Below are 19,530 nucleotides of genomic sequence, written 5' to 3' on the forward strand. Positions count from 1 at the left end.
GAGAAAACAAGGACTAGAAATTACTTGGATTAAATAGATGGATAGTTACATAAATAGATAGATAATTAGATAAATAGTTAGATAGATAGATAGATAGATAGATAGATAGATAGGTAAATAGATAGACAGGTAGACAAATATACAGCTAGATAGACAGATATATAGATAGATAGATAGATAGGTAGAAAGATAGATAGATAGTTACATAGATTGATATATATGTATATAGATAGATAGATAGAAATTTTAGAAAAAGAAACTTTCAATGCAAAGCTGTTTCAGGGATCTTGTTCCACATAAACACAGATATGTATATTAGGGTGGGTCGATTTTGGACATTTTTTTTCTGAGGCCAAAGCGGGGATCTGCACTCAATTTATATAGATATAATACACCTCTGGGTGATTTAAAATTTATCCTAAGTCTTAAAAACGCTGACGACCAGACATTCAATTGTATAGCTATTTGTAAATGGGAGTAACAAATTTATTGAATCAGAACTATGGCTTCATGGTGCTCCCTGGAAATGCCTTAAGGAGCTGAGTCAGGAACTTTTGTCCGTTTCAAAAAATCTCGTTCCTAGCCTGAGAAAATCTAAAAAACCTCTACAAATTGGACAATTCTCAATAAACCTTAAAATTTTTTGGTTTTTTAGTGATTTCTAAGGCTAGGAACGAGATATTTTGAAACGGACAAAAGTTCCTGATTCAGCTCCTCAAGGCCTTTCCAGGGAGCACCATGAAGCCATAGTTCTGATTCAAAAAATTTTTTTGAATGTCGTCTTTGCATACTAATAAGTAATGAATTATATTTTTAAGTGGTCGTGTTCTAAAACTCAATTTTTTAAAATTCTTTTTCGGTCAGAAATGTTTTTAAGGTTAATTTTATCTGTTGCATATCCCCGTTTTGTCTAATTCCGATATGAACCCACCCTAATGTATATAGACATATAGATTTACCAGAATTATATTTAGAATGATAATAAGCTAAATAGTAGCTCTGCTATCAAATATTTATGCTTAATAACGAATTTTCTCTGTTTTTTATCTTAATACAAGCGGCTATGCCCCTAGAGGCTTTTACGAAACCTTGAGGTAGGGGGAAGTTGTTAAATTCATCCCCCTTTTTCCTTTTAGTTTTAGTAAAATAATTAGAAGGAGGGGGTGAAGCCATTTTTTGGTACAGACGCACGGATTATTCCTTCCTTAGTGGCTTTTACTTAGAATCTTGGAAAGGTTTTAGGCTATTTCCGAAAGTAAGCAAAACCCCATCTCTTTATCCCCCCCCCCCTTATTTTCTCCTTTTAAAATGTTACACATGGTTAAATCCCATCAATTTTGAACATTGGTTTAAGGGGTTTTTTTGATAAATAGACCTTAGATTGTTTTGGTTTGCTAGCCATTAGCAATAGTGTAATACTTTTAGGGAATGAATACATTACCTAAAAGTCCTGTAAATATCTTATGTACAAACATCAGAGGTTTAGGCCAGTTTAAGAAAAATAGATATAGATTAAATGGTGTCCCTTATAAAATTAAGGAAATGGTTGCTTCTTGCAGGCATATTCCAACTATTTATTTTTGCCTTGAAACTAAACTTAAATCTTTTCACAGAAAAATTCGTTTACCCAAGGGGATGAAATATATTGGTGAGACTTCATGTGATTCGGGGCAAGGAGGCATTTTTGGATTCATGGATAATTGTTTTTCAATTGAGGACAGAAAAAGAGATGTAAAAGTTATTGTCTCTAAACATGCTATGTTTGTAAGGGTAAAAATTGGGAATGAATATTTGAATTTAGTTCCCGTCTACTTGCCTTCAAATAAGGAGGAGTGCAACAAAATATTAAAAAAAGTTAGCTCATTTTTAGACAGAAACAACATAACAAATTTTAGTATGTTTGGTGATACAAATTGTGATTTTAATCAAAAACGACATAATAGCAGGAACATCCTTATTCAGACATTTCTTGAAAAATATAATATGCATGATTTAGCAACTAAACTAAATATTGAACCAGGCTATACCTGGAGGGGTACGAAGCAAAGAATTAATTCTTATTCATATATTGATCATTTTTATACAAACATGGATTTTTTTAATTTTATTGAATTTTCTCATAATTCTTTTTCTGATCATAAATCGATGAGAATTGGAAACAAGAAAAAATTTAAATATTCAGCCCCAAAATGGCAAGGGTATCTATTTAATAATAAGGATTTTATTAATTTGATGAAAGAAGAAACATCTAAATTTCTAATTGAAAATGCAGATCCTATTTCTTTTAAAATTAGCAGTCACAATTATAGTAATAATTTTGGTTTAATGGATAATGATTTTACGTTTCTAAGCTCAGAACATCAAAATAGCACAGTTTTATTTGATTTAATAAATCATCTCAAAAAAGCGCATGATAGATTTTTTTCTAAATTGAAGTTCAAATCTTATAACAAGACTAAAGAATTTGATAAACAAATTAATATGCTTTATGATATGATTGATTCAAATAAAAATTGTGCCCAGGCTAGTAAGGAAATAAATCAGCTAATAAAACAACAGCAAGAATATTTCAAAATGCTTGTTCAAACCAATTCCGAAACTTTTCAAATGAGAGCCCTCTTATTAGATGGTTTACCAAATAACTTTACTTATAAAAATTTTAGAAACTCGAAAAAACAATGTTCAAACTTGCTGGTTAATAATGAACTGATTGATTGTCCTAGGAAAATAGCCAACATTTTTGGTGATTTGCATGCACAACTAGTGTGTCCTAATGTTATGCCAAATTCGAATTTAGATGAACTACTTAATTTTTTTGATTTAAAGCTTGACAATATGTATCCTAAGATTAAGCATTTAACAAACCCATATTCAACAGCGAGTGAATTCAGAAAAGTTATAAAGAGCATGAAAGCAAATAGCATGCCAGGCCCTACATCTCAACCAACACAATTATTTGCTTTCTTGCTTGATAATTTACCTAAATTCACTACAAAAGCTTTTAATAATATGTATGATATCGATTTGGATAATTCTAGTTTATCATTTGTTAAGGAAAGAAATATTACATATATTCCTAAACCAGGACTAGATCCATCAATACCTGGAAATCGCCGCCCTATTGCACAAATGGAAAATGTTTTAAAAATTCTTGATAAAGCAATCAATAAAAAAGTTACTCCTTTGCTTTCTAAAATTTGTCATTCTGACCAATATGGCTTTATACCTAAACGTCATATGTCCAATGCCAGTCTATCTATAGTAAGCATAATAAATCATATCAAAACACACAACTATAATAGCCAACTAATTTTTTTTGATTTACAACGTGCATATGACAAAGCATTACATTGTGTGTCCAATATTATTATTAAACATATTTTTCCAGAGGGTAATTTTGCGAAATCTTGGATTTCTCTTACAAATGGCGGAAGTTTCAAAGTTGTTGTTAAAGGGAATTCGTCTAGAAAATATAAAAATAAAATTGGTTTCTCTCAAGGGGCACCTTCAAGTGGAAGCTTATTTGATATTTACAACCACATATTTTATTGTTGTTTAACTAGTCCTAAGATTAAGAACTTAACTTTGAAGTTGGATGGAAAACCATTTGATCCAATATTTTTTGCTGATGATGGCTTTAGTGCCTTCCAATTAAAAACGAATCAAGATATACAATTGATTTCCAACTCACTTCAAAAGTTAGAATCAACAGTAAATATCAAAATAAACTTTCAAAAAACTAAAATTCTTACGCATGGGGAGTGTCCGCCTAACATTTCACTACTAGGGAATAAATGTGATATAGTAAAGCATCTAGGCATTTATATATCTTTTAATTTAACCCAAGCAGCAGATGTTACATACGAACAATTGTTTGAAAAACTTGATATAAAGTCTAAAAAATTTGCATTTTTTTGCAGTGATAATGTTTTTAAACGTAGAAATATAACTTTCTCCTTAATGAACACCATGGCTTTTCATATATTTAGAATTTATGCTCCTAATCAAAAGCAAATTAAAAAACTTTGGAAAGTAACAGCAAATTTTCTTTGGTCCTCTAAAAGCATAGAAGGAAAAATTTCTTATAGATACAAGGTTGCAAAAAATAGAATAGAGATGGATTTTTCTCATGGTGGGCTAAATATGTTGTTACCATCTCAACAATCATTTATTATTTGGTTTAATGCTTTCTTAAATTTATTAAAGCACGCCCATCTTTTCCCAAACTCAAATATCGCAAGACTTTTGTCTCACAAACATGTACCAATAAGTAGTATTTTTGATAACCTTGGATCTGAAATCTTTCATAAATATGTTAAAAATTTTAGAACCTTTTATCCATTAGAAAGTGGACTAATGTTTAGAAAAGCAAAAGGATTTTTAGTACTTCTAGAAAAGCATAGAGAAACCTTTCTTCATTCAAATATTACTTCATCTGTTTGGGCAAAAAATGTCAAATTTAACAGGGTTGATATAATGGAACTAAAAGAGCATGGACTAAACACCATTGCATCAATTCTTGATTTCATCAAAATACAGCACAAAGTTCTATATCGGCCATTGTTAAATTCTGCCATTAAAGAAAATCTTACTGAGAAACCAGTTTTATTAAAACTACAAAAAGTGGTAGAAAACATGTACAGTGGTTTTGAATTTAATAACTTAATTTGTTTAACTGAATCAAAACAAAAGTTTGTTTTGAAGCCCATCATAAAGCTTTTTGAAAATTCTCCTAGCATATATACCTTTCATTTTAAAAAAACAAACAAAGAATTATTGCAAGATCAATTTGTTCCCCCATCATTTAAAACTAGAAAAATGGATAAAAAATACAATCCCGACTTTGAGGTTTTCAAAAACAGCTTTAATAAAATTCTGTCGCTACCTATTGTATTATAATATAAAAGTTTCCTGTTTGAGCAATTTAATCGTACCCTTATAAGTAGAAATAAACTGTATGAAATGAATCTATTGGATAATAATCTTTGTTTAAAATGTAAAAAAAAGCAGATACTGATCACTCAATTATGGAATGCTACTTCCCTAGATATTTTATGCATTGTCTTGCTCTATTTCTAGACCATTATTACAATGATGGCAAGCCAGATTTTATTTTTTTGAAAGAAAACTTCTATCTGTTTAATATACATTTTCCTGTATACCAAAATGACGAGTATATTCAAATTAGCATGTTAACACTTGTAGCCAAAGATAGGGCATTAAAAATAAGCAACGATGAACATTTATTGAAATTGTTTTGCTCAAACACTTTTTATTGCACAATTTGCGTCAAAAATGCTTACTAACACAGGAATTGATTGTAACTTCATTGATAAATTTGTTGAATTTATATTGCTTAGTAAAAATAATGTACAAATTTTTCGTATTAATTAGATACTATATTGCTATTGTATTATCATATTATGATAATTATATCAAATATTAATCATGTTTAATTTGTTTCTTGGAAATAAATTATTAAAAACAACAAACAACAAACAACACATGGTTAAATCGTCCTTTAAACCTAGTAGCATTAATTGAGGATTCCTGTATAAGTAATGTATAATCTTTCTCACAGCCCTCTTATAGCCTAAAACCTGTCCTAGACTAAAAAAGATTGAATAGATAGATAGATAGAAAGATAGATAGATAGAATCAAATAAAAAGAGATAGCCTAAAACCTGCACATACAACAATACTTAGCTTCCCTAACAATTTAATATTGATTAGTTAAGCCATTAAGAGAGAGAGAGAGAGAGAGAGAGAAAGAGATAGCATAACTTTTGACGGAGAGTGAAATTCATTTCATATATTCGTTGAAAGTCACACACCTTTAAACTATAATCACCAATAGGAAGTATTAGCGGCGTACTAAGTAACCAATGAGGGATGAGCATTCATATAGGCGCTAAATAAAAAATATTAGTTTTTTGCATTTTAAAGAAATTTATAAACCATACGAACTTACGAAGGGAAAAAATGGTATTTAGAGTGATTTTTTTCAACTTTTATAGAAAAGCAAAGTTGTTAGAAATTGCTTTGAGTACAACATATAAAAAAAATTAGCCTTCTAGGACTATTGGTTATTGTTTTATCTTTTACGTAGGTTGGTCAAAAATAGATTTTTTTAAATTTAAAGGGATGGTACTGTGCTTTTTTTCTTCTTAAAAATTTCATAGCCTTCGATTTTTTTAAAAACTATATTTTTATGTTTGGTTATCATATAGCCTCAGAGGAAATCAATTTGGGCAGGTTTGAGGCTAGATTTAAATTTTTGGACAAAAAAATATGCTTTTTTAGGGACGTAAATTTTCAAACCCAATTAAACCACTTTTAAAATTATTTTTTTAAAACAAAATATAAAAGCAAAGTTGTTAAGCATGAAAAAATCTCTAACATATAAAAAAAATTAGCCAGATAGCTCGATTTTTGCCCATTCTATGATAAAATGAAGTTTTAAATTTTTTATATAAAACATATTCAATAATTTGAAGTATTTTAACGGATTTTTTCTATCTAGAGTTAAAATTCTCGGAAATTGGTAATCCCAATTGGTTGTTCTTTACAGGTAAGCTTTATACATATCTTAAGGGTGGATTTAGGCTATTTTCCTAACATCCCAAGCCCTCCCCTGGAGGCTAGGGACAAAGTAATTATTCTCTAATATATTTGAAAAGAAACAGTAGCATTCTTAAATTCTAGGGATCTAAAGGGATAGAATAATGGCTGATAAAATGATGTACATCCCCAATGACAATACAAAAAAGTGGTTAAAAGGATTGAACACTTAACTAAATTAACCAACCAATCAAATTTGAATAAAAAATTGCAAAGCTGATGAGCCAATGAATAGAAAAACTTTGGTGACTAATGTAATAAACAGTCCATTGTCTCCTCTCTCTCTCTCTCTGCTTAAATTCATATGGTGTTACCTACTGTACAAACAAAGTGAATTGTAGTACAGACATACAACTAGTTCTAAATACATTTTATACATATAATCTGGAATAGCCATCAATCAATCATCTACAGAGAGAGATTGAGCGCGGCTTAGGTAAATGCACCAAAAATTGTTTCTTTTGTGTGCTTTAACACAGAGAGAGAGAGAAAGAGGGGACAATGGACTGTTTACACTAGTCCCCAAAGTGGTATAATAACGTTTTCTTATTTGTTGTCCTAACAACTTTGGGGACCTTGATAAATTGAACATAAGGGAGGAAGTATTTTTAGGTTCGTTTTTGCATGTTGGTAAGGTTATGTTATGGGTAAAAAACAACCCTTCCCCCCTATTTTAAATATTTCAGAAATTAGAGAACGGGGGGTCAGTGTTTGACAGGTACTTTGTGGGAAATCACCTATTTTTGGTTAATGAAATGATTAAAACTGAAATTGATATCAAACTGGACAATAATACTGTGGTACCTGTTGTTCTGTATGATCTGATGTATGATCCATGTAATAACAAGGATGACAACATCCATAAGTAGCAAAGCACAAAAAATCGTAGATTGGAATACGTACAAGTAGATTAAAAGGGTATTCATTAAAATCAAGAATATATTTAATGGATAAAATAAACATGAAAACTTGTTTTATTATGTATGATGACGATGGTCAAAGTAAATTACATAAAAGATGCTCATAAAAATGGGAAAATTTATTTTGATACTGATATCCCAAAAAAGTTTGAAAATTGGATAAAAAAAACCAAAGATATGGGGAAATATGTAAAACATATTAATATAGCCAAAAACCTGAATAAAGGCAGCCTGGCCGCCATGGTTGTTTTCTTAAAACAACAGAAAATTTAATTTTTATCACCTTAACTTAAAAAAATTAGGAAAAATAGACCATATACACTGAAGATATGGAGAAAAATGTGAAAAATATAAAAATAGCCTAAAACCTGCTAAAAAGGCAGTCTGGCCGTCATGTTTGTTTTCTTTAAAAGACGGGAAATTTAATTTTGATATCTATAATTGGAAAAATTTTGAAAATCAGGCCATAAACACTGAAGATATGGAGAAAATTGTGAAAAATATAAAAATAGCCTAAAACCTGCTAAAAAGACAGTCTGGCCTTTATGGATGTTTTTTTAAGTTATGGGAAATTTAATTTTGATATCTATAACTGAAAAAATTTTGAAAATCGGACCATAAACACTGAAGATATGGAGAAAAATGTGAAAAATATAAAAATAGCCTAAAACCTGCTAAAAAGCGGTCCGACCGCCAATGATGTTTTATAGTCAATTGTGCTCCTTAATGATAGGAATGTTGTCAAAAAATTTCAGCATTCTATCTTTTATAGGAGCTGAGTAAATCCCATTTCCCCCATAGCGTTACGGACGGACGGACTGACTGACGGACAGACTGACTGACGGACGGACAAAGTGAATTATAGAGTAGCTTCGCTACTAATAAATCTATTATAAAAAAACAAAATTTAAATTATATACAGCTTTCCGCGGATATTATGCGGATAGTATGGCTGAGAACCGGTTCTAATCCAGCGGATATATATCGGATTAGAAGCCAATAATTGTAATCTACAGAAGGGGTAATTTGGTGTATCATCATTGGGTGTATACATCAATTTATTGGTCATTGTCTTATCCCTTTAGATCCCTGCTTTTCCCACCATATGTGTGTTAAATTTGCCCCCTTACAGATAAACAGATTAATATCCGCTGGATTAGAACCGGTTCTCAGCCATACTATCCGCATAATATCCGCGGAAAGTTGTCTATAATACGATACACTAAATATCTATAAAAACACAGAGATCTAAAGGGAAAAGACAATAGCCAATAAATTTATGTACATCCCCGAATGATGATAGATAAAATTACCCCTTTTGTAGATAACAATTGGGGGTTGAAACGTTTTAACACTCAAATTAATGATCCATCCAATCAAAATTCATTAAAAGTCCCCAAAGTTATCAAGACAACAAACAAGAAAACATTATTATAAAACTTTGGGGACTAATGTAATAAACAGCCCCCTCACAATAAAACAAGGATGACAACATCCATAAGTAGCGAAGCACAAAAAATCATGGATGGAAATACGTAAAAGTAGATTTAAAGTTTATTTATTAAAATCAGGAATAGATTTATTGGAGAAAATAAACACGAAACCTTGTTTTATTTTGTATAACGAAGTCGGTCAAAGAAAATTACATAAAAGATGCTCATAACAATGGGAAAAATTATTTTGATACTGATATCCCAAAATGCATCAGAGATATGGAAAATAAGGGAAAAAATTTAAAAATAGCCAAAAACCTGCAAAAAAGCAGTTTGACCGTCATGGTTGTTTTCTCTAAACAACAGGGAAATTTGAGTTTGATATGTATAACTGAAAAAATTTTGGAAATCGGACCATAAATACAAAAGATATGGAGAAAAAACAAAAATAGCCTAAAACCTGCTGAAAGCCAGTCTGGCCGTTATAGTTGTTTTCTTTAAAGGACAGAAAATTTAATTTTGATATGTATAACTGAAAAAATTTTGGAAATCGGACCATAAACACCAAAGATATGGAGAAAAATGTGAAAAATACAAAAATAGCCTAAAACCTGCTTAAAGGCAGTCTGACCCCATAGTTGTTTTCTTTAAACGACAGGAAATTTAATTTTGATATCTATAACTGAAAAAAATTTGAAAATCGGACCATAAACACTGAAGATATGAAGAAAAATGTGAAAAATACAAAAATAGCCTAAAACCTGCTTAAAAGCGGTCCTATCGTCATCGATGTTTTATACTTAATTGTGCTCTTTAATGATGGGAATGTTGTCAAAAAGTTTCAGCATTCTATCTTTTATAGGAGCTGAGTAAATCCCATTTCCCCCATAGCGTTACGGACGGACTGACTGACGGACTGACTGACGGACTGACTGACGGACGGACGGACGGACGGACATAGTGAATTATAGAGTAGCTTCGCTACTAAAAAATAATAAGAATGACAAACCTAGGAGGGAAGGGACAATGGGCTGGTTATTATTACACTAGTCCCCAAAGTTTTATAATAATGTTATCTTATAAAACCCGGGCTAACAAAACTAAACACAGTAATAGTGTCTGACTGATTATGACGTAACAAAAAAAAATAGCCAATGAGAGGCCACTATAAATTTTACCATTGGTCAATAACGGCCTCTCATTGGCTAATTTTTTTTGTTACGTCATAATCAGTCAGACACTATTACTGTGTTCAGTTTTGTTAGCCCGGGTCTTCTCTGTAAGGTTAATTTAATGGATGTAGAATATACATGGATATTATGACAGGGAAATATTGTATTTAAGATTAATGGTATGAATTCAAACTATTTTCTTTACTATACCTTTTACTTATAACTTCTAATAATTATTACTTTGTAAATGTACCATGCCCTGGTGTATTGGCCCCTGAGGGCCTCCCAGAGGGGCTAGGAGAAATCTAAAGGTATCTATGGAACCACAATGGCCGGCCCTAACTACCATCTGAAGTCGTCGCTGACAATTGCCGGCCTCCATACAATCTTAAATTGGCGGCAAAGTTAGAACAACGAAAAAAGACCATTTTTTTAAAAGTCAAACGTCGCGAAAATAATATAAAATCGAAGATTTTACCGGTTTCAAATTCGGCTGGTGTCGCCAGACCGTTTGACTGACAGGCTTGGGACACATATCCCTGGATACAGTGGGCCATTGAGCATCAATACTATTACGCACAATTTTTTTCTCATCACTTCCCTGGCCATGACGAACGGCCAAAGTCGCCTGGGTAAAATGCCGACAAAAAAACCGATTATTTTTACTATCCCTGGCGTATTTGCCCCTGAGGGCCTCCCAGAGGGGCTAGGAGAAATATAAAGGTATTTACAGAACCGCAATGGCCTGCTCTAACTACCATCCAAAGTCGTCGCCGACAATTGCCGGCCTCCTTCCGGCCTTAAATTGGCGGCAAAGTTAGAACAACGAAAAAAATACAATTTTTTTAGGTGTTTTTCGATTGTAGCGCCCTGTGTGTTTGTGGCTCAGCCACATGTATTACCACTTTTTTGTAGCCCATCCACAGGCGGTTCAGCGGATGTGCGGCTGGCGGCTATCCAACCAGCCGTTTTGCCGACAGTGGCCGTCAAAGGTCGCAAAAATCGTAAAAGATTGACGATTTTCAACGGCCGATTCCGGCCGTACCGGCCGACCGATTGGCCTGACCGGCGCGTCCCTGACACCAGCTAGCCATGCTTGTTGAGGTTGTGGAAAAAAATTAGACCCCCCCAGTATTATTTTTTCTACAACAGCCATTCAAAGTGACTTGGGGTCCAAGAAAATTTTCCATTTTTCTCTTTTAATTGTATAATTTAAAACTTATGTAAATCTAAAGAGACATAGAGAGAGAGAGAGAGTGAGAGAGTGAGAGAGAGAGAGTTGGGGGGGGGGGGGGGAGGGGGGAAGGAATTTTAGAGACTTTGATTTACTTCAGTATAATGTAAACAACCTTGGGGAATGGTTGTACATCACCAATGTGTTATTTTTTATTATAGCTTATGTAATATTGAATATGAGAATTTTTTTCCAGTCATAATGATTAATGTAATATTATAACATATAATATATCCATAAAATAAGGTAACAGGATGTGTGTTTGTCTCTCTCTCTCTCTCTCTCTCTCTCTCTCTCTCTCTCTCTCTCTCTCTCTCTCTCTCTCTCTCTCTCTCTCTCTCTCTCTCTCTCTCTCTCTCTCTCTCTCTCTGTCTATCTATCTATCTATCTATCTATCTATCTATCTATCTATCTATCTAGCTATCTATCTATCTATCTAACTATCTATCTCTCTTTCTCTCTCTCTTTCGGCGGCTGGCAGCTTACAAACGGCAAAAATACAGGTAGGAAATAGAAAATCGGTCAAAAATCGGTCAAGGAGTGGTCAAACGGTCATGACCTTACTACTCACGGAAGTTTATTATTGCTCAAGGATGTACCACAAAATTTTTTAGGTCTCTAGCTGTAATAGAAGCCACGATATACCTGATATAAGTCCATAGTAAAAGCAGGACACAAAATCGGTCATAAAATCGGCCAGGAAGCGGTCAAACGGTCTTAACACCATCATTCTCAGATGTTCATTAATATCCCAGTATTCACCAAAAAAATTTAGGTCTCTATCTTATACACAAAAGTCACAATGAAGAAATTAAGATTTATTTAGAATTTTTTTTAAAATTTGGTGCCAACTAACCGACTTTGACCGGACACCACGACCGACACAGACCAGATATCCTTATAAGATCAACTCTTGCCAACGTATAATTATTAAACTTAAAAAGTCATGAAGTCTCAACTCTCTATCTTACCTACACAAAAAATGACATTGAAAAAACTAGAGGGAGGGTCAATATAACCCCCCCCCCCAACCTGTAAGGGTTAATTAAAAATGAACGTAACGTATAGCTCTTTTTGTTAATTTAGGCAAGTTAGAATTGTCCTTTTGGTTTCAAACTTTGCTTGATGATTCCTATAGGAGTTAGGTACGACGTAGAAAGCCTAGCAACTCTATAGTCATTACCAAAATGTCCGATTGTCCATTTTAAACATGTTGAATTTTCATTTTTTTACATCAAATTTTTGTATGTTACAATTATCATATTCATTAGATTTTTGGAATACTTATTCCTATTACAATAAGGTACAATGTTATAAGCAAAGCATCTCTATAATTAAGTCCTAAAAATGTAAGTACGTCCTTAAATATTATGTATTTATACAGTTTTGCAACAAATTTACTTACAATTTTGTTTATACTTATAGCAATAATAATCTGCTTATTCAGTTTTGACACCCTACAAGTGTTAATGTTCTTTTGTCCTACCGTTTGCTTTGCTTTTATGGAAATTGTCATCCTTGTTGGTTTTACTTTAACTGAGTTTTATTCAGTGAGGGAGGAGACAATGGGATATAAATTAGAGTTGTCCACAAAGTTTACTTATTCATTAACCATGTTTGCAAATTTGTAAATTTGGAGGGGAAATCTTTTCTTTTTGGGGCGTGGGTGTGCCTCAACCGCCACAAGAAAATAGCTTTAAACCATCCCAGTACCAGTAGGTTTATTCCCTGGAGAGTGAAACCCAATTGGTTTAGCTTTTACCGAGATCTTAAGCTTCAGATGGACAGACAGACAGACGGCCATACAGATGAATAGACAGACTGACAGACGGACATACAGACGGACAGATATTGTTCTACTTTGTATTATAGATAAATGGTTGTATTTCTATAATAATCATCACATTATTTTAAGTTGTGTTTTATTTTTCAGGAAAATGGTTCTGTAATTTCTGGTCTTACCAGAGTTGTATCACATCAAGGAGAGAGAAGACCAATGGTAGACCAGTATACATTTGAATTGATCAATGTTAGGCCAGTATACATTTTTATTGACAAATGATAGGCCAGTATACATTTTGATTGACCAATGATAGATCATTATACATTTGAATTGGCCAATGATGGGCCAGTATACATTTTGATTGACCAATGATAGGCCAGTAAACATTTTTAAGTGCTCAATTGTAGGCCAGTATACATTGTGATTGTTAGCGGATCTTATGAAAGTTTAATACATTATGTAGACATGTAAGAAAAGCTTGAGTTTAAATTTTGAAGTCTCTAAGTTAAAAATTGCGGTCACAGGAGCCTTTTAAAGTTTTCTGGAGACCTGGAGGATCAGGACCTGCAGGATCATACCTGGAACCTGAAATTGGCTTGAACACCTGTACTTCATATGAGGATGTACTACTAGAGGACATTTAAGTATTTTGGTAAGATAAAATGCTTTGTTTAAATAAAAAAAATGCTTGCTCTTTATCGGAATTACCCTGCCAGGTTTGCTGGCATCCTGTGCCCGCCAGGATGGAGATATTAAAAAAATTCCAACTCTCAGTTATGTGTCATACCAATTCTTTAAAAATCCCGCAATTTGGACTCTTTATCTTTCACACACAGAAATTGAGATAGAAAAAAACGTTCAATGACCCCCCCCCCCCCCCCCGATTGTTAAGGGTTAAAAATAAGATCAAGGGTTAAAACTAAGCACATCATTAATCCAAATTGGAAAATACATTAAAATTAAGATATCTTTGTGTATCCCGTCCTCACAGGCTAGGTAGGTATACAGGAAAATACGTTGAAGGACAACTCTAACATGCCTAAATTAATGGGAATAACTATCCGTCATGGACAGTTGAAAAGAGGGACTTACTGACAGACTGACCCTAATTTTATAAAAGCTTTGCTTTTAAAAAAATGAATGCAAAAATAACTAAGCCGGGAAAAGTAACAATTATGTTTTGATTTCAGAAAATGGTTTATGCTGGATGGTATTAACTATTTACCTAACATTGGTGGGGCCTGGATGTTTAGGGGGGGACCTTACACACCCCCACAGAAAACTAGAGAATCCCCAATATCAAGAGGTATGCTAAGCATAGTTGTACAGCTACTTTATAATTTAATATTGTCCATATAGACAGTTTTATTTTTAATATCAAAACTGAATTTTTTTACTGTATAACACTTTACTGTAATATAACAAGAGTTAAAACAGCACTAGTTTTTATTATTGGGTCCAGGGAAGGCTGGGATACAATCGTTATTTTGCCAAGTATAGCAACAACCTAGAGTGCCGTCAAACAGAAATGGCCATTATCTTGTAATATATGGGGAAAGAGTGTCTGTTTAGAATACAACAAATATATGCACAAAAATACGCGTTTTTGTCTCGTCCAGTAGCGTATCCACTCGTGTTTGGGATGGTGATAGGTTCAAATCTTAGCATAACACAGCGTTATAACTTAATACATTAACAATGTTTCCTACTGCTGCTATGTCAGGTGCGTGACATTAATAGTAGGGAGAATGTCATGGCCTAAAACACATGCACAATTCATTAACATGTACAGTTAGAACTTCCAGACATATGTCAAGCAATCAAAGAGTTTAGTATTACTTTACCTAATACATTTGTGTTTAGACAGAAAAAGAGAGCGAGATTGGCTTCCCTCAGTTATCCTCAGTTATGTTGGACTTTGTCATGTCATGTGTTCAGCAGCTGTCTTACCAGTATGAGACAATACACAGGTATACAACTTTTATAAAAAGCCTCGCCCTCTATCATATAATTTATAAGTTCAATTATAAAATGCTGTGATACTTTGTTTCTGCTAGCAGACAAAGTAAATATCAGCAGAACTCTTATGATATGTTCACAAGTATATGTCCTCATGTAGTGCGTCAAGTAACATTAAATAGAATAACTCTTTCCCCATGAATCACATGTAAATGGTTCTTCCTTTTTCCAGCGATTTAGTGGGTTTCTCTTGACATATAATTAAACAACAATCATTTCCCTGGATGTTTTGTGTTGTCTAGTGCTCCTTGTTGATTATTGTGTTGTAACAATGTCGAGCAATCAAAGAGTTTAGTAATACGATTTAGGTCACCTGCCATTAGTGGAGAATAACTCCAGCAGGGCAAATAAACTCCTGGCAAGAACTACAGTTTTAAACAGGTTAGTTAGTTAGGACACCTGCCATATGAAGGATAGAGTTACTTAAGGTAATATAACCTCAGCAGGGCTAATAAACTCCTGGCAAGAACTACAGTTTTAAACAGGTTGGTTAGGACATATGACGGAGAGATAGACAGACATAAGTTTGGACGGACAGGCGGACCATAGTTTTATAATCTGATACCCAAAGTTTTATATTTTGGTACCCAAAGTTTTATAATCTTGTACCCAAAGTTTTATAATCCCGTACCCAAAGTTTTATTTGTATAAGGTTCAACCTTAATTATAGAGCTATCTGTTATGGATGGACAGGCGGACCAACCCTATTTTTATATAAAAGCTTAGATTTCAACAAATATCTTACCTATATAACATATTGAATTTTTTCATTGTCATTTTAAAAAAATAATCTTATCTGAAAATATTAGTTAGCCACCAAATATGAGTATAGAAATACATGTATAGTACAGTATAGTATGGAATACAGTAGTAAAGTATAATACAGTATTACAATAAATTATGCTTACCTCACAATTACAAGGCAGTTTCACTCCATAATGTTTTCCATTGAATATACATTTTCCAACATTTTCACTCATACTTTGTTTTCTGAAAAAAAAATATTCAAAAAAATGATAAAACAATCAGGGATCTAAAGGGATAATACAATGGCCGATAATTGACGTACATACCAATGATGATACACAAAATTACTCCTTCTGTAGATTACAATTAGTGGTTGAAACATTTGAACACTCAAAATTGAAAATATTTCCCAAAGTTTTTGACCAAACGAATAAGAAAATGTTATCATAAAACTTTTGGGTCCCATCCCTCCCTGCAATCATCTTAGTAGTTTCCATCCATTCCTTCCTTTCTTGAGACTCAGTTTCAGGGGAGGTTGATGAGGTTGTTGCACCATCATTGGTTGAGCCTGAGCTTCTCCATCACTGTGTAACACTAATTCCAGATCTTCATTGACTTCAAGATCTTCATCAAATTCTGGGTCTTTATTGACTTCCAGACCTTCATTGACTTCCAGATCTTCATTGATGCAACAGTAGCATGCCCCACTATAGACCTGAGCTGCCTTTCTACTCTTCGCTGACTACAAGATAGATAGATATTTAGATATATACACAGATAATATGGTTTATATGATAGATAGACACATGGACAGATAGATTGATAGATTAATAGAGACATGAATAGATATAAGAACAGATGGATAGATAGATGAACAGATTGATAGATAGATGAATAGATAGATGGATAGATAAATAAATATATAGATGAACAGATAGATAGATAGACACATGAACAGTTAGATAAATAGATAGATAGATGAACAGATAGAAAGATAGATAGATAGATGAACAGATAAAGAGATAGATAAACGAACAGATAGATAGATAGATATATGAAGAGATAAATATATAGATAAACATATAAACTATCTATCTGTATTAACTTACTAGGTAATTTACTGTGACCTCCTCTCCTGGTTGTATGTCTCTTACAGCTTTACAGCCCACAACCTTTTTCTCCTTCACCACTGTGTACCTTAACAATATCTCTGTCAAACAGGGGAATTTTCACAAGAAAAAATACTCTTTGTCTGTATGTTAATGTATTTATCAGTCTGCCTGCTGCAATTTTTACAAAAACAGTTTTATATGTAGATTGATAAAGTGTCTCAAAATTCAGCCATGTGACGTCATTAAAATGAGGGAGATGAGAGGATAAGTGGGAAAGAAAATCCCTTAAAAGAGAGATGGATAATCCCTCATTTTTATGACGTCACATGGCTGATTTTTTAGACACTTTGTCTGGCCTCCTGTGACCATATAAACTTCTGAAAAATAGTTTTTCTAGCTTTAAAAATCTAAAAATGACAGCCGTTTGAAATTTATAAGTAAAAAAGGACCTAAACACAAAGGTTGTTAAATAAAGGGGTGAAAGAAGCGAAAATTGACTTTGACTTTTCGATAGTCGGAAAATTATTATCAAACATTAGATATGCACAAATTTTTTTAGCCCTCTAGCTCTGATGTGAGCTGAGATAAAGGTGCGGCAAGGGGCCCGACTGTTAAGGGTTAATATCCGGTGGATTAGAACCAGTTCTCATCTATACCAAAAAAATATGTCTTTGTTATCCAGTTTTCTATAAATAAATTTACAAACATAATCTGCTGAAAGCTGTTTATAATAGGATGTGAGAAATAAATATTCTGTGTGTAAGTCTGTTTATAATAGGATGTGAGAAATAACTATTCTGTGTGTAAGTCTGTTGGTCTGTCTGTGATTATTATAAGTTTTAAAACTTACTGGCTGTTGAAGTGCTGACAGCTATTATTTATAAGCTGGAGTGGGCCTGTACCAGTATACTCATTATTTTGGGTACCATAATTATTTACTTTTCTTTGGGTACCAGAATTATTTACAATACTCTGGGTACTAATATAATTTACAATACTTTGGGTACTAATATAATTTACAATACTTTGGGTACTAATATAATTTACATTAGTTTTGGTACTAAATAATTGTTCCTGAAAGATTGTATGTTGTTCTTTGTACCAGCATTTCAGAATAATCCTCCCCAGGTTGATGCTAAAATAAAATAAACAATAATCCTCAGAGTTTTATAATAACAGTTTTTTATTTATTGGCTCAACAACTTTGGGGACTATATTATTGTATTTTGATTGGTTGGTTGAGTGTCCAAACGTTTGAACTACTAATTATACTACCTACATAAGGGGTTATTTTGTGAAAAATTGTCAGGGATGTCCAATGTACAGCAATTTTTCGTCCATTGTCCGATCACCTTGACTTTAATCAACACGCACCTAAAGGCCTCTAGGGGCACTTGAGGTTTTAATAAGACGGGAGGAGTAGGGTGGAGGTTGAAAATTGACTAGGTACTTTTTTGGTTTTAAAAAGAAAAAAGTTAAAAAGTTTTTTTTTCCAGGGGAATTTTTTATTGGGAGGGTAGAGGATCCCTACCCTAAAATATTGCTAAACCATTACTAAATAGACCTATTATATTTTCACCTGATAATCATCTGGTTTCTTGAGTAGAACAGCTTGCAATTCTGGAATATCCGTGCCTGCGGGTATCTCTACTTTGGCAAAAATACCAACTCCTGTAAAAAAAAGTGTTGGGGGTAGTTTTTGTTGGTTTATTACTTCAGGTCAGGTCGGGTTAGGTAATTATGGGGGCGGGGTAGTCCCCCAGACCCCCTCCCCTCCGTGTAAGGGTACCCTGGGTATGGGTTGTTAAGTAGAGTTACAGCTGCCTGAAAGAGCTAGGCATAGCAGCAGCTTTTGATATGTTAGGTGATTGCCCCACAGGTGCTAGAAATAGGGGAAGAACTACTGTGAAAATACGACGTAACGCCCCTTAAGAGGCCTTGCCACAAAATGGACTATATCCAAATTCTCTTACCTCTCTCCTCATACAAAGGAGAAGTTTTGGGTTCTGTGCTTCTTATTTCCAGCTTATCATTTTCCACAAGGGAGAAAAAAAGCTGGTTCATCCTTAAAAATAAAATCTTTTTATAGGACATTTCATGGATTAGTTCAACAATTGGCACAATTCTTTGCTACACATACAATCAAACAGATATTTAGACATCTTGTTATTTTAATATAAGTTACAATACATATGAAGGGACGGTTGGCTTTTTAAAACATGTATTTAAGTTTACATTTTACTTGTTTGCATAGGTATTTCAAGATTGTAGCTGGACAAGTAAATAGTTTGAAGAATTAATGACTGCAGCCTCCAGACAAGTGTTCTAATTTTACTTGTTTACATAGGTATTTCAAGATTGTAGCTGGACAAGTAAATAGTTTGAAGTATTAATGACTGCAGCCTCCAGACAAGTGTCTTAATTTTACTCAGGTAAGGCATAAGATAGCTCCATAGTTACATATATAGTTACACACTTCTTCATAAATA

The 19,530-nt window shown here is 33.2% G+C and overlaps 1 protein-coding gene and 2 long non-coding RNA genes across 3 annotated transcripts in view; 2 read left to right on the forward strand and 1 right to left on the reverse strand.

The window, feature by feature from the left end:
* LOC145307202 (uncharacterized) overlaps positions 1-19,530 on the forward strand; it is a 360,433-nt gene that overhangs the window by 323,686 nt on the left and 17,217 nt on the right. The gene's annotated exons all lie outside the window — the stretch shown is intronic.
* Positions 1-19,530, reverse strand: part of LOC145307206 (uncharacterized) — a 251,072-nt gene that overhangs the window by 179,542 nt on the left and 52,000 nt on the right. The window lies entirely within an intron of this gene.
* On the forward strand, positions 13,318-15,134 carry LOC145307650 (uncharacterized). The gene is made up of 3 exons (XR_013875543.1): positions 13,318-13,815; positions 14,354-14,469; positions 15,027-15,134. It is a non-coding gene; the product is annotated as an uncharacterized LOC145307650 (long non-coding RNA).

This window comes from Acartia tonsa, chromosome 15 (assembly GCF_053477335.1).
Source record: "Acartia tonsa isolate MP-2025a chromosome 15, ASM5347733v1, whole genome shotgun sequence".
NCBI lineage: Eukaryota > Metazoa > Arthropoda > Copepoda > Calanoida > Acartiidae > Acartia > Acartia tonsa.